This window comes from Peromyscus eremicus, chromosome 12 (assembly GCF_949786415.1).
Source record: "Peromyscus eremicus chromosome 12, PerEre_H2_v1, whole genome shotgun sequence".
Lineage (NCBI taxonomy): Eukaryota > Metazoa > Chordata > Mammalia > Rodentia > Cricetidae > Peromyscus > Peromyscus eremicus.
Window position 1 is genome coordinate 58,267,392 of NC_081428.1, and position 16,917 is coordinate 58,284,308.

General features: G+C 43.4%; 1 protein-coding gene across 1 annotated transcript in view; it reads right to left on the reverse strand.

Moving 5' to 3' along the window:
* Positions 1-14,651, reverse strand: part of Kpna1 (karyopherin subunit alpha 1) — a 72,701-nt gene extending 58,050 nt beyond the window's left edge. Inside the window, exon 1 of the mRNA XM_059277871.1 lies at positions 14,462-14,651. The gene's annotated coding sequence lies outside the window, so the exon portion shown is untranslated. The remainder of the gene's footprint in view (positions 1-14,461) is intronic.
* Between the last annotated feature and the right edge of the window lie 2,266 nt (positions 14,652-16,917).

A 16,917-nucleotide genomic window follows, 5' to 3' on the forward strand; every position in this document is an offset into this window, starting at 1 on the left:
GCAGGAAGCGCTCTTGTATTTTTGGTTGTGAGCCTAGCCTTTAACAGTTAAGTCATCTCTCCAGCCCAGGAAGTACTCTTAACCACTAAACCATCTGTTTTCCATGGGTGTGCTCTACCATGTTGAGAAGCTCCTTTCTATTCCTAGGTAAGTGTTTCTACCACTGAAGGAATTTGGACTTTGTCAAATGCTTTTTCTGTCTAATGAGATGTACTTTTTGTTTTTATTTTACTAATATATTACATTAACATGTTTTAGACTTTAAACCAATCCTTCATCTCTAGGAAAAATCCCATCTGACCATAATGTGTAAGTCTTTTGAAACACTGTTGGGCTCCACGTAAGGACTCTATTGAGGATTGTGTTCAAATTACGTATTAGTCTGTACTTTTTTTGTGACTATCTTGTCTGGCTTTGGTATCTAGACTTTGGTATGGGCTTTATAAAATGAGTTGGATGTTGAAAGGCTTTGTAAAGAATTAGTGTAAGTCTTCAGATGTCTGGTAGAATTCAGGCATGAAGCCAGCAGGCCTAAGCTTTTCTCTGTGAGCAGCTTGTTCTACAGCTCCACACCTTATATGCCTATCATAGTCACTCCTTATATAGACAGCTTTGACAGATACATATCTGTTTCATCTAAGCCCTTACTACAACAGTTACTCACACTTTTTTATAATCTTTTTTACTGTAAGGTAGTGAGCTAGTAATATCCCCAACTTTGCTTCAGTTTTGTATACAGTAACCTTCCCCCTTTCCCATGGTTTCGCTTTCCAATATCCATGATCAACCATAATCCAAACCTAGAAAATTCCAGAAATAAGTAATTCCTAAGTTTGACACTGCCCATCATTCTAACAGTTGTTGAAAACTGACATCATCCCACTCCATCAGTCAGGGAAGTGAATCATTACTTTGCCCAGTATACTCATGCTATATCCACTACCTACTTGTTAGTAACTAAACAGTCATTGTGGTCATCAAACCAACTGTCATCATACTACAATGCTTGTATGTTATGTAAGACTCAGTATTACCTGGTTTCAAATACCCATTGAGGAAAATAAATGTCTCCCCCAAAAGACAATGGAGAAATACTGTACTTGGTTTACAGTTTGTTTCCTCATTGACCTACTACCTAATTGTTCTGTTTACTACCGAAAGTACATTAATGAAGTATCTTTACTCTTACTGAATTATTCAATTATACTTTCATTTATGACACAAGCGCGCGCGCGCGCGCGCGCGCTCTCTCGCGCTCTCGCTCTCGCGCTCTCTCTCTCTCTCTCTCTCTCTCTCTCTCTCTCTCTCCCCTCATTTACTATAGGCCTTGTCTTTGGGGTGGTGATGGGGTGGGGGGAGATGGGCTAGAGAGATGACCTAGTGGTAAAGAGTGCATATTGCTCTTGCAGAGGACCCAAGTTTGGTTCCCAGAACCCATGTCAGGTGGCTCACAACCATCTGTAATTCCAGCTCCAGGGGATCTGACACCTCTGTCCACTACTGCAGGCATCTACACTCAGGTTTGTGCACACAGGTAGGCAGACTCAAGCCACGCACAAAAAGAGGTCAGACATGGTAGCTTAATCCCGTGATCCCAAAACTTGGGAGATGGAGACAAGGAGATTAAGATTTCAAGGTCCCCCTTAGCTACATAGCAAGTTCAAGGCTGAGGGAAATCTGGTCTACATAAGAGAGCCTGTCTTAAAATTTTCCCAGCGGGGCGGTGGTGGCGCACGCTTTTAATGCCAGCACTCGGGAGGCAGAGCCAGGCGGATCTCTGTGAGTTCGAAGCCAGCCTGGGCTACCAAGTGAGTTCCAGGAGAGGCGCAAAGCTACACAGAGAAACCCTGTCTGGAAAAACCAAAAAATAAATAAATAAATAAAAATAAAAAATAAAAAAAATTTCCCAATTAAATTTCTAAAATCTAAAAATATTTTCATGAAAAGCTTCATTCGGTTATTTTTTTCCTAAAGAAATAATGGTTCTAGTGAAGGAGAAACCCCTTAAAAATCCTAAAGGCAAAAAAGAAAGTCAGAACTTGTTGACAGAAAGTAGTTTTACTGGATTTGGGCAGTAATAAAGAATGTAAAATGTAGCCGGGCAGTGGAGGCTCAGGTCTTTAATCCCAGCACTTAGGTGAATCTCTGAGTTGGAGGCTAGCCTTGACTACAGAGTGAATTTCAGAATAGCCAAGACTACACAAAGAAACTGTCTCCACAAAAAAAAAAAAAAAGTATGTGTATATTGAAAAGACATAAACCAAGCCTGGCAGCACACCTTTAGTCCCAGCATTCAGGAGGCAGAGGCAGGGGGATCTGTATGAGTTCCAGGCCAGCCTGGACAGCCAGGGCTACAGAGAGACTCTGTCTCAAACAACAAGGGTTTGAAAAAGGGGGGGTGGAGGGAATCAGTTGTATCTTTTTATTAAAGTGACGTAAGAGAACCAATTAAATAAAGCTATTCGATTTCTCTGAAGTTTGGTTCCTCCATTTCTACAATGGAGATATTAAGACCTCATAAGGTAAAGTGAACATAACATTTCATAGCATACTTGCACTGCCTGATCTGTGTATGTGTCAAACTTGATATATGAAGAATGAAGGAAGGGCTATAAATAACTCCAAGTGCTTAGAGATCTCCATGGCTCTAAAGAGTAGATGGTAGCTGGACTAGGGCACAGTTCTAACATCCTGAGTTCAATCTCCAATACCAAAAGAAAACCAAGGAAAAAAAAGTTTTTCCGCTAAGTTGTAAAGGATAGAAAAGATTTTAGCAGACGAGGTTAAAAGAGAAAATTCCACAAAACAAAACAGACACAGAAGTCAGAGAGGTGCTGGAAAGATGGCTAAGTGGTTAAAAGGGGACCAGAGTTGGGTCCCCATTATCCATGTCCAATGGAACAGAACCTGTAACTCTAGTTCCAGATCTGACACATTCTTCAGGCCTCTGTGAGCATTACATACATACATACACCCAAACACCCAAACACACACACACACACCACCACCACCACCACCACCACCACCACCACCACCCCCAAAGTTGACATTATCTACTCCTGTCAGTTACCTCTCTCTGTTCCAGTTCCTTATTCACATCAGAACTATTCACCTGCAAGAGCTCTAAACCATGCTCTCAACCTCAGACTCTGTTCACTTTACCCTCCACACAGCTCTCAGGTTAACTCCAATACTTCACTGACTTACTTCAATGTAAGAACCTATAATGCCTTTGCCACTGCTTTGATCAACTTGGAACTTCTTTGTCTTGAAGATGCTTTCACCTCAATTCACTTAGCAATACCTCTACTCTCTGCCAATCTATATCCAAAACTCACTGACTGAAGATTCTATTTTTATTATATTCAAACATTATATATTCCCAGCATGCTGAGTCAGCCTATCCCATCAGTAAACCTGAGACACATCCTAAATGGGCTAAACATTTCACAGTTACTATCCCACAAATATACCATGAAATACAAACCTTTTTTAAAATGCATATTGGTGTTTTATCTGTATGCATGTCTGTGCATCATGTGTCTGCTTAGTGCTCACAGAGACCATAAGAGAGCAGTGGATCCCCTGAGGCTAGAGTTATAGACAATTGTGAGCCACCATGTGGATGATGGGAATTGAATTCCTGTGCTCTGGAAGAAGAGCCAGTGCTCCTAACTACTGAGCCACCTCTCTAGCCTCCACATGCAAGCACTCTTTTTTTTCCCCTTTTGGTTTTTCAAGACAGGGTTTCTCTGTGTAGCCCTGGCTGTTCTGGAACTCACTTTATAGACCAGGCTGGCCTTGAACTCACAGAGCTCAGCCTGTCTCTACCTCCCAAGTGCTGTGATTAAAGGTGTGCAACACCACCCAGCCAGCAAGCACTCTTTAACATTATTAAGAAATGATATACCATCTTACTAAGAAAATTAAAATGTGACTTTAACATGGAAAACTAAAATTTTAAGAAAGCATTACAGCCGGTTGGTGGTGGGGCAAACCTTTAATCCCAGCAATTGAGAGGCAGAGGCAAACTGATCTCAGAGTTCAAGGCCAGCCTGATCTACAGAGTGAGTTCCAGGACAGCCAAGGCTACAAAGAAAAACCCTGTCTGGAAAAAAAAAAAAATTACATCTCTGAGACTACAACCCAGGGGGCTTCTTACACAGGCCATAGAATAATATGCTAATTATTGGAATTCCACAGTGAGTGCGTACATGCAGCAAAACGAAAAGGTTCCCAACAGTAAAAATAAATAAATAAGTGCAGCTATGGGTGGTGATGGCTCAGTCCCATAAACCCAGCCCATGGGAGGCTGAGGCAGGGTTTACTTAACAGTCTCAGGACAGCTTGGCCTACAGACTGAGTTCTAGGACATCCTGAGTTGTAACCCAAGTTCAGTTAAAAGTTTGTAGAGCGAGTCTCTAAATCAAACTGGTTCTCAAACTGGGTTGCCAACACCTTTGGGAGAGGGAGAATCAATGATCCTTTCACAGGTTGCCTAAGGCCATAGAAAAACAGGTATTTACATTATGAACCATAACAGTAGCAAAATTACAGTTATGAAGCAGCAATGAAAATAATTTTATGGTTGGGGGGGTCACCACAACATGAGGAACTGTATTAAAGGGTCAGAGCATCAAAAAGGTTGAGAACCACTCTCTAAATAAACAGAACGGGGTATATGACAAAACTTCTGAAGAATCACAGGGACAAGGTACTAGGGCCAGAATGATAGCTCAGCAAGTGAATGTACTTGCAAAGTAACCCTAATGACCAGAGTTCCACCTCCAGAACCCACAGGGAAGAACTGACTCCATGCTGCTCATGGTCCAGGAGTGCCCTCCCACATCACACACAATAAAATTAAAAAAACACAAGAACACTAAATGGGAAGGCTGCAAAATTTACACAACAACCAAAACTTAAATCTAAATACATAATGAATTTGAGGTTTCTGGCAAAGCTAGTATGTCCTGCATCATATAACTTCACTGAAGCCTGGTTATTACACACGCAGGCACTTCATACAGTGTACACACAAGTTACATAATACTATCAAATGCTGCCCAAATGATCTCAGCTTACTTTTCAAATTATTGTGTGTTATGAATTGCAGTGGGTTTTAAAAACTTTTGCCAGGCGGTGGTGGAGCACGCCTTTAATCCCAGCACTCCGGAGGCAGAGCCAGGCGGATCTTTATGAGTTCGAGGCCAGCCTGGTCCACAAAGCGAGTTCCAAGAAAGGCACAACGCTACACAGAGAAACCCTGTCTCGAAAAACCAAAAAAAAAAAACAAAAAAAAAACAAAAAAACCCCACACTTTTATTATGAGTGTATTACCCACATGTATGTACGTATGTGTGTGTGCCCACATGTGTACAGTGCCTGTGGGCATTGGATTCCCCTGGAACTGAAGTTATACAGATGGTTGTGAGCTACCATGTGGGTACTGAGAACCAAAACCAGGTCTTCTGCAGGAGCAGTATGCTGGCCAGTTTTATGTCCACTTAACACAAACAGAGTCAACAGGGAGGAGGAAGGAAGCCTCAATTAAGAAAATGCCTCCATAAAATGGAGCTGTAGGCAATGCCTGAGGGCATTTTCTTAATTGGTGATTGATAATAGGAGGGCCCAGCCCAGTGAGTAGTGCCATGCCTGGGCTGGTGGTCCTGGGTTCTACAAGAAAGCAGGCTGAGAAAGCCATGAGGAGCAAGCCAGTAAGGAGCACTCCTCCTCAATGGCCTCTGCATCAGCTCCTGCCTGCAGGTTCCAGCCATGTATGAGTTCCTGTCCTTCCTTTGATTCACTGTGATATGGAAGTGTAATATAATAAACCCTTCCTCCCTGAGTTGCTTTTAGTCATGGTGTTTCTTGACAACAGTATTAACCCTAACTAGGACGAGAAGCAAGTGCCATCTTTGTCATTTCTCTAGTCCCAACTGCAGTGTTTTACTAAACATACAAAGTCGTCTGCTTTTACAGAAAACATAATGGTTAATTTTAGAAAATAAAGACTGTTAACATTTCCCTACAGTTCAACTTCAGCAGATGTTAGGCACTGCATTACAAGGTTTGATTCTCTAAAAGTTGCTAATTGAGTTTAAAAAAAAAAAAATCCTTCTACTTCAATTTTGGCTTGGTAGGATCAGGAGAGAATTTCCAACCACTATTAAATAGCCCTCAGCACACTGCTACCACTTTGTACTAGGTATTTACGTGAAGCAGCAGTCTCAGCACTGTTAGTTATAAAATCGTAAAATCTACCAACTCTGAAAAGTGCTGAAGATGTTCTACATCTTGCAACATCAAACATTCAGCCAAGATTTAATACTTCACAGAAAAATAAACATACAACTGACTCATACAAATTTGCTTTCATCTTTAATAAATGTATTATATCAAAGAATTACTTTAAAATAATTTCTTTGTATTATCAGTAAATGCTTGATCTGCATTCCTATTTGTATTACACTCACATACTCAGGCTGCATAAAAATTTCTTGGGCAAAAATGGTCTCTAGTGGAAAAGTTTAAACTCTGGTATGTAGCTAGAGTTTTCCTGCCTGGCCCACAGTCAGGACAAACCTCTTTCACCTGCCAGTCCCACAGCCGCTCAGATCCAACCAAGTAAACACAGAGACTTATATTGGTTACAAACTGTATGGCCTTGGCAGGCTTCTTGCTAACTGTTCTTATAGCTTAAATTAATCCATTTCCATTGATCTATACCTTGCCACATGGCTCGTGGCTTACCGGCATCTTCACATGCTGTTTCTCATCGTGGTGGCTGGCAGTGTCTCTCTCACTCAGCCTTCCACTTCCCAGCTTTATTCTCCTCCTTGTCCCGCCTACACTTCCTGCCTAGCCAATGGCCAATCAGTGTTTTATTTATTGACTAATTAGCAACACATTTGCCATACAGAACATCCCACAGCACTGGTATGTACAAAATAAATTGCACACACATACACCTTGATACATATTTCATTTCACAATAAATCATGAATAATTACAACTGCAAATATTCACAGCTTAGCCACATAGAGTACTGTGATTACACAATGCTACAAGAAAGAATGAAAATAGAGCTCAGAAATTTTTTAATATTTTTCTTTTTTTTTAATATTTACTTATTATGTATACAGTGTTCTGGCTGCACACCAGAAGAGGGCATCAAATCTCATTATAGATGGTTGTGAGCTGCCATGTGGTTGCTGGGAATTGAACTCAGGACCTCTGGGAGAGGAGTCAGTGCTCTTAACCTCTGAGCCATCTCTCCAGCCCAAGCTCAGAAATTTAAGACAGATAATTTAAAGTATCCTATATAATCTGGTATGTCAAAATTGAGATGCAATCAACTTTAAAATTCTTTTTACCTAAGGGACAAGAAATAATAAATTTTCCAAACCTCAGAGACAAATTTCCAGTTTTTAAGGATCTATAGAATGCAGCTTTTTAAAAAAAGATTATTTATTTATTTATGTATATAGGTGTTTTGTCTGCATGCACATTTGCACACCAGAAGAGGGTATTGGATCCTATGGGACTGCAGTAATAGATAGTTGTGAGCCACCATATAGGTTTTGGGAGTTGAACTCAGGACCTCTGGAAGAAGAGTCAATGCCTCGGATGCCCTTTAAAAAAAAAAAAGAAAGAAAGAAAAAAGAAAAAGCAGGGAGTGAGGGGGATGGAAATATAACTCAGTTGGTAGAAGGCTTCTCTACCATCCCCAGCACCACATTAAAGAAAAAAAGAGAAAAAAAATCAGGTACTGGAGAGATAACACAGAGGTTAGGAATACTGACTGATCTTCCAGTGATCCTGAGTTCAATTCCCAGCAATTACATGGTGGCTCACAACTATCTATAACAAGATTTGCTGCCCAGTTGTCTAGCCTCTGGGGGTACCAGGCACTAAAGTATTGCACAGACATGCATGTAGACACATCACCCATACACATAAAAATAAAATTGGAAAAAAAAAAATAAAAAATGCTTGTCATTTAAGAAAGTTAGTTCGAGGTCACCCATCCTCTAGGCAAGCCTGGATACATGAGATCCATCTCGGGGAAATTAAAAAAGTACACACACACACACACACACACACACAGAGTTTATGAAATTTCAAAGGTTAAAAATAATATCCTAAAAGCTATGGGACATACGAAAGGGAAAAACAACAATAAACCCTCAAAACAGCGAGGTTGGAGAAAGTTTTCAAGAATGAAAACTTGAATTTGGATCCTCAGCTCCCAGGTAAAGGCCAGATGTAGCACATAAATCTGTAAACCCAGAGCTGGGGTAGGGTGATTCTGTCTCAATGTTGGGATAATTCTTGAGCTCCTAATTTAGTGAGACCCTGTTTTCAAATAATAATGTTGAGGGGCTAGGGGCACTGAACATGCTCTTGCAGAGAGCACAAGTTCAGTTCCCAGCATCCATGTAAGGCATCTCACAACTGTCTGTGACTCCAGAGACAGGGAATGCAAAGTCTCAGGCCACCACCACCTGCACTCACATCCACAAAGATACACACACACACACACAATTAGAAATAATAAAAATAAATTTTAAAAAAAGATTTGAGATTGTTCGAGAAAGATATCTAATGCCTTTGGCAACCACACTCATGAGCATGCATGTGCATGCACACCAAGTACAGGTATATACTCCACACCCAAAGGACATTTTAAAAATGGCTTAAAACGTCAACAGCAACATTGGAAGGAAGCCATAGAGATTCTGCTTTTACTTAACTTTGAGCAAAAATAATTTTCAACCTTGAATTTCACACCCAGCAAAATTACTGGTCAATGTGAAAGTAAAATAAATTTTTTTTGCACTCATTCAAGATCTGAAAAGCTCTTACTGCCATGTACTATGTAAGTTATCAAGAGGGCATACTCCAAAGAAATTAATAAATAAATAAATAAACAAGGAAAAAAGATGATCCAATAAAGAGGAGAATTTTAAGGATGACATAAAGAGATATCTCAAGATAAGAATGTAAACAAACACAGATAAAAATCACCAATCCAGATTATATTAAAAAGAACAGGGGCTGGAGAGATGGCTCAGCGGTTAAGAGTACTGACTGTCTCTGTAGACCAGGCTGGCCTTGAACTCAGAGATTCACCTGCCTCTGCCTCCAGAGTGCTGGGATTGAAGGCGTGAACCCACCACTGCCTGGCAAGAGAGGCAGAAGAATCTTGAGTTCCAGACCAGCCCGGCTTAATAGTGATACCATCTCAAAAAGTCAAAAACAGAGAAAATAAAAAGGGTAATGATTCCAAGAAAGAGCTCAAAAAATGAAGCGACTCTACTCCATAAACATATTAATTCCCACATAAACATCAATTTGTTGACAGGAAATGATATCATAGTAGTCAATATGGTTCAGCTATATTTACAGTTATATTAACAGATACTATGGTAACTATATTGAGAAGGGAGGGGCAGTGTAAGTTTAGGTGGGGCTGACAGCATAATACCAATACTTTACTCTGAGGAAAAGCCATATCAAGAAATAAGCTAGGTGTTGGGCAGTGGTGGTGCACGCCTTTAATCCCAGCACTCATCGAGGCAGAAGCAGGCAGATCTCTATGAGTTCGAGGCCAGCTTGGTCTACAGAATGAGTTCCAGGACATCCAGAGCTACACAAGAGAAATCCTGTCTCAAAAAATGAATGAATGAATGAATGAATGAATGAATGAATAAGCAAGCAAGCAAGCAAGGCATGGTGATGTACATCCTTGATCCCAGCACTCTGGGTGGCAAAGAAAGGTGGATCAATTTGAGTTCAAGGTCTGTGAATTTGAGGCCAGCTTGGTCTACACAGCAAGCCCCAGGCAGCTAGAACTACAGTGAGATCATTAAAGATAAATTTAAGCTACAGAACTTAAAAAAAAAAGAGAGAGGGAGTGAGGAAGGCAATAAAACAAAAGTATTTATTAATATAAAGTGAGGTACCATCTAATGTATAGAGACGGAACAGGGGTGGCAGTTTTTTTGTTATCTTGTTTTAAAACTGAGGAAATTTTAATGGTCATAAAACAAGGAACTTAAGACAATCTCTTAACTGTAAATAAATTTGGCCTCTAGTTTGTTCTGATGTAAATAAAGACAGAACTGCTGACAAAGCCAAGCTTTAATGACTGGTATAAATATATTACAAATAGCCTTATGGCTTGAATCTCGGCCCCACCACTTACTGTGAAGTGGGGCAAGTTACCTAATCAGGCAGTAAGGCAACCTCCTCCTCAAGTGGTTTTGCAAGGACAATTATTGAAAAATATCTGATGTAGACAGAGTTGACCCATATGAATTTTCCTTCTTTCTGTGAGTCTTTCTATTCCTCAGTTAGAAGCCCTCATTCTGACCCCAAGCTGTCTTGTTGGTCACAAAGCATAAGAGAATGGACACATGGACAACTCAGCACATATCCTTGTTCATGCTGGAAAACCATTCATGATGAGCAAGCAGACTTATCTCTGTATATGAAGGGCAGCATTCTTCTTGTTATATGAAGAGGATTATCCCCATTATCCACATTCTGGATTATTGCCAGCTCTCAAGAATTATCCCAATTAGTCTACAACATTGGGACAGAATTTTTTTTTTTCTTTTCTCATTTAGGTCCATTTTGCACTATTGCTAAGGTCTTAAAAAAAAACAAACTACAATTCAGAGGTCCTCATTCCCACATTTTAGTGCACTAGTTCACAATCGTTCTAACCAAAGTCCCATCTGTACTACATCAAGAAAAGAGAGAAATCAGCTCAATTCAGCTAAATGAATTGTTATAGCCAACATTCTGATTATTAATTACACCTAAATTCACAATCCAAACAATATACAAAGATAACAAAACAAAACAACAAGAGAATTAAGGGATTATCCTTTATCAATAAGTCAGTCATCTAGCCAATCAAAGGTTTTAACTTTTGTTTTGGTTCCTGTAGGCCAGGTAGGCTTCATACTCACTTTGTGCTGAGGATGATTTCAGCTCTTAATATCCTATCTCCACCTCCCAAGTACTGGTGCTAACCCTAGAAATAACAAGATATAATCCTATTCTCCATGTATGGGAAAAGGTAAAATGGTAAAATATTGAAAGCACCAGAAACAAAAGCAAAAATAGCCCAAGAAATGACTCTGTTATAAAACAATTTATGACATAATTGAGGATGAAGAAAAATACGAAAATTGAACCCATTGAGCCTCCTATCAGTCAACAAAGAGACAAGACATTAGCCTAATAAAGGCAATCATTTATTAAAAAATAATAATAAAAAAGGAAAACGAAAGAAAGAAAAGCGAAAGCCAGGGCTGGAAGGATAGCTCAGCCCCTGAGAGTTGCTGCTCCTTCAGAGGACCCAAATCTGGTTCCCAGCATCCATGTTGGACAGCTGACACCTGCCTGCAATTCCAGCTCTGTGGGATTCAATACCACCCTCTTCTGGTCTCCTCCACAGGCAACCCCACACATGCAGCATACACTCACATATACACTTAGTAAAATTACTTTTTTAGAGAAAAAGCCAGGGCTATGGAGATTGCTTAGTGGGTAAGAGCTCTTGCTGGGAAAGGATGAGGATATGAGTTTCACTCCCCGGCACCCTAATAAAAAAATAGGGATATGGCTGCACATGACTGTAAACCAGGCATTGGGGAGCAGAGATGTGCAGATAGATCCCTGGAGCTCAACTACCAGCCAGCTAGCCAAACTTCAGATACATTGAGATCCTTTCTCAAGGCAGTAAGGCAAAAATCAACAGAGGAAGATGCCCAAAGTCTTTCTCTAGCTTCCACATGCACACATATGAGCACAGGAACATGGACAGTCATGTGCTTGCAGTCCACATATATATACCCCACACATATAAATTAAAACGCTTAAAAAACTACTACATGCAACAAAATCTTGGAGAGTGTGTGTGTGTGTGTGTGTGTGTGTGTGTGTGTGTGTGTTTTCATTTGGTATATGTCAGTTCCAAATAAAAAGTCAAGATATGCAACATTCCATGAAGACCACCAAAAAACACATAATGCAAGGACTGGGGACATAGTCCTGTGGCAGAGCAAAGGACTAGTATGTGAAAGTCCAGGAAATGGATCCCTGGTTCCACAAAAAAAATAAATAAATAAATAAAAGGTGCATAATGGCCTGGCATAGTGGGACACACTTTTACTCCCAGCACATTTGAGGCAGAGGCAGGTGGATCTCTTGTGAGTTTGAGGCCAGCCAGGTCTCATAGAGAGACCCTGTCTCAAAAGAACAACAACAACAACAAAAATGTATTCAAGTATTTGATTTCAGGTAATATCTTTATTCTCACTACTTTACCAGAGGTTTTCCACGTTTGATTTTGTCAGACTTTTGGTAGGGTTGGGGGTCAACTCCAGGCCTCTAGCATGCTACACACCTGCCTTATTCTAGGTTTTGCTTTCTTGATTTGTGACAGGGTCAAGTCAAGGCTAGCTTCAAACTCAAGATCTTCCTGCCTCTGTCTCTCAAGTGCTAGTATTAGGCACAAGCTATTAGCTCTTACTCTTTTATCAATGAGTAATGTGTTTCCCTAGAACTAAGATTTTTAAGAATTAAGCTGTCTTCTTCGAGTGACTTCTGGACCAGAGAGAGAGTGCAGCAGTTAAGAGCACTTGCTGCTCTTACAAAGGACTCAGGTCTGGTTCCCAGTGCCCATAAGGCAGCTCAAACCATCTGCAAATCTAGTTTCTGAGGATCTAACATCCTCTTCTGGCCTCTGCAAGCACCAGGCACCATCATGACGCACTTACATATATGCAGGCAAAACACTCATACACATAAAAAATAAAGTATTTTTAAGAAACAAGCTATTCTGAAAACTAATACTGTGCTCTTCTGTGCTTTCATTCATACTAGAAAACGTTACCATCTACTTCAAAGTTATTGTAAATTTACTTTTACTTCTTTACTTCCTCTCAGGCCTCCATCTTAAAACTGTATATCACATAAAACAGTAACCTACCAAGAATAAATTATTTCAGCAAAACTACAGAGCTAAACCATTCTCAATTTCCTTTCAAAAAGTAGACCTTGCAGCCTTTAAAACGGAGGAAGGAGTCAGGTGTGACAGCACAGGTCTTTAATTCCAGGAGTCAGAGGCAGGTGGATCTCTGTGTTCCATGACAGCCTGGTCTATATGTGAGTTCCAGGGGTAGTCAGGGCTATGTAATGAGAGCCTGTCTCAAAATATATATGAGTAAATCAGGCGTGTTGTTGTACTAGTAACCCCAGCACTTGAAAGGCTGAGGCAGGACTGTTCTGAATTCAAGATAACCATGGGCTATGCATCCAGTGCTAGTCCAGCCATGACTAAATCGTGAGACCTGTCTCAAAAACAAAGACAAAGCAAAGGCAATAAAGCAACAAAAAGGTGGGAATATTACCTACTTAGTCATCTAAGCTGATTGAAATTTTGAGCCGGGCTGTGTGGTGTACGTCTGAAATCCTGACAAGCTCAAAGCCAGCCTACCAAGCAAAACCGTCTCAAAAAGGGGGTGGGGGCAAAGAAAGTGTGGGGGGAAAGTGGGGTTTGAAGGAACTGTTTCAACAGGAAAAAGGGATAGATGTTAGTGTTTAATACAGTATTTCAAAAGTATTTCTCGGTTGTTGATTCTGATAGCAGTTTATCAAACCGAAGTTTAAAAATCAATTCATCTGAAACTTTTCACTGCAAAGTGGATCGGAAGCAGATGCATTCAACCCTCTCATCCTTTCCTGCCGACGTCCCTGACTCCAGTCATCCTCCAGTTTTCCGCTCCCACTGCGAGCTTCAGCTAACGCTCGGCGGTTTCCCTCGCATCACCGCTCCCACAGCCGACCAACTTGTCATTGCTATAATTACCACACCCCCGTCAGCAGCTCCCGGGCCCGCGTAGTTATGACATCTGTAAACTGCAGCCTCCCGTCTCCACCCCCACCTCCCTCCAAACACCGGCCCGGGCGGTAACCCGCCAACTCCCGGAACGGCCCCGACCCGGGCCCCGCACGCCCGGGCCTGGGCCACCGCTCTCCGCGCCGCCCGCCCCCGCCCCCCGCCCTCAGCCGAGCGCCGGCGCGCAGACTCCGCGCCGCCGCCCGGCGCCCCGCAGTCCCCGACGCCGCTTCCACCGCCGCCCCGCCCCGACCGGCGTTCCTCACAGCGAACACCAGCGTTCCCCACCCCCACCCCGCTCCGCCGCCGCCGCCGCCGCCGCCGCCGCGCGGCCGTTAGGACCGCCGAGCCCGTGACGCACGGGAGCGACGCGAAGGTCCGGTCCCCGGCGCGCCAGCACCAGCCCCGGCCCCGGCCGCCGCCCGTGTCCGCCTTCGCCCCGGGGCCTCCCTCGGGTCCGCGGAGGGAACCTAGGGCCGCCCGCCGAGGGGGAGGGGCCGCGGGGACACCCCCCCACACACACACACACACACACTCACTCACCGGCTCCAGGCGACCGCTCCCGGTGCCACTGCGACGGCGAGACGCTCGCTCCTTGCCCGCCCGCTACGCCTCTTCCGCGCACAACCTTGACCAGCCGGCGCGCACCACGGCGGCGCTCACCAGGCCTCGCTCTCCGCTGCCGCGCACCGAGCCGCGAGACCCAGTTCAGCCGGCGTGCGCACTGCGCCTGCGTGCGGGGGCCGGCCTGCGCGCCTGCGTGCACCTTTCCGCCGCCCGCCGCAGGGGCTGCCGGGAAGCGGAGTCTCCGAGCGTCCTTTCCCGAGCCGAGCGGACGCTCTAGGCTAGGACCGGCCCAGGAAAAAGGCAGCGGCCGGGGCGTGGGTCTCTGCGGACGAGGTCTGCAGTCAGTAAAAGTAAAGACACGTCGAAGTTATGGAAACACATTTGTCCCTAAGAATGGACGGATCCCCCTCTCATCTCTATAGCTACCCTCTCACATGGTAGGTACCTCACACCGAGCATGCTTATTGGACGAACGATGGCATGGTTGGAGGCTGAGGGAGTATTACAAAATACGTCAGTGTCTCACGGTCAAAGAATTCACATGCAACCCGTTTGCAGGAACCTTCTGGCTATTATCTTCAGCTCCCTCCCATTTTGCCCGGTAATTTATTAGTAACATAAAACATTAAGAAATAAATGTTTTGAGCCTGGCTCGGTAACGCATGCCCGTGTTCCCAGCCGCAGGGAGGCTGAAGCAGGAGAATGGCGAATTCTTGACCGGCATGACTACGTAGGAAGACCTTGTCTCAATAATAAGAATGTTTAGTAAAAGCATATACTTTGATCTGAGTAAGGGCTCGCAAACAAAATGTTTAGGAAAATGATTGCCTTTCTTTCTGGGGACTAGAGTGGTGGCTCAAAAGAACACCTTAAGCTAGCCAAGCAGAGGTCACGGGAAAATCTCACACACAGGACATGGTTTAACGAGACCGTTTAAAAGGGATACTGAGGAGCAACAGTGTCAATGCATTTATACATGTAAGAAAGAGGGCGAGAAAGGACCACACTGACTGAATCCTGGGCAATGCAATGTTCCTTTGTCTTGGCTCCAGTGCTGGCTTTAGTAAACTTGACACAAACTAGAGTGACCTGGGAAGAGGGACCCTGAATTGAAGAACTGCCCCCATGAGATGGGCCTGTAGGCATGTCTGTGAGGCGTTTTCCTGACTCATGATGGGCCCAGCCCACTGTGAGCAGTGCCACCCCTGGGCTGTGTAAGATAGCAAGATGAGAATGAGCCAGAAACCACGTTCCTCCGCGGTCTGTTTTAGTTACTGCCTCCTGGTTCCTGCACTGAATTCCTGTCCTGGCTTCCCTCGGAGATGTTCTGTAAGCTGGAATGCCTGTCCCCAAGCTGCTTTGGTTAGTGCTATCACAGCAATAGAGAGCGAACTAGAACAACTTCCTCCCTCCCTCAGTCCTCCCCTCCCTCTTCTCACTCCCTTCTGCATAGGTAGCCCCTTCTCCACTAACAGTGGATTTATACAATTAGAACTAAGTTTGAGCAGGGCAGCCGGGGAAAAAGAAAGTGTTCTATCAGAGAGACTTAGGGCCAATGTGCTGGCTTGTTTTATATCAACTTGACACAGGCTAGAGTCATCTGAAAGGAGGGAACCTCAGTTGAGAAAATGGAGCCTCCATAAGATCTAACTGTAGGGCATTTTCTTAATTAGTGATTGATGACGAGGGCCTAGCCCATTGTGGGTGGTGCCATCCCTGGGCTGGTGGTCCTGGGTTCTATAAGAAAGCAGATTGAAGCCAGGTATGGTGGTGCATGCCTTTTTCCCAGCACGGCAGAGGCAGAGGCAGAGGCAGATGGGTCTCTGTGAGTTTGAAGCCAACCTGGTCTATAAAGCTAGTTCCAGGACAGCCAGGGCTACACAGAGAAACCCTGTCTCAAAAAAAAAAAAAAAAAAAAACAGAAGAAAGAAAGGTTGAACAAGCCAGTAAGCAGCACTCCTCTGTGGTCTCTGCATCAGCTCCTGCCTCCATGTTCCTGCCCCATTGAGCCATTCCTGTCCTGGCTTCCTTCAATGATGCACTTAGATATGGAAGTATAAGCCAAATAAACCCTTTCTTCCCCAAACTTGCTCTTTGGTCATGGTGTTTCATTGTAACTATGGAAATCCTAACTAAGACGAGCAAGTATATCTGACCATAGCTGAGTTGGTGTCTGATCATTATCGGGAGCTAAGACTCATTACTCAGAGTAGTCTTCTTGGAGGCTGGTTTATTCCCTAATTCACCTTACTCCTCCGTAGGTATGCACCTTGAGAGTCCCAACGAAAAGGTCTCTTCCCTTTGGCAGGGCCTTCTCAGCCCCATGAGACAGCCAAAGCTCTGCTCAGTGTCTTAGAATCAGCAGTCACCCACCGCAGGCTCATAAAAGCAATGGCAAGTGTCAGGGTCTCTTCCATATCTTACACTACCTT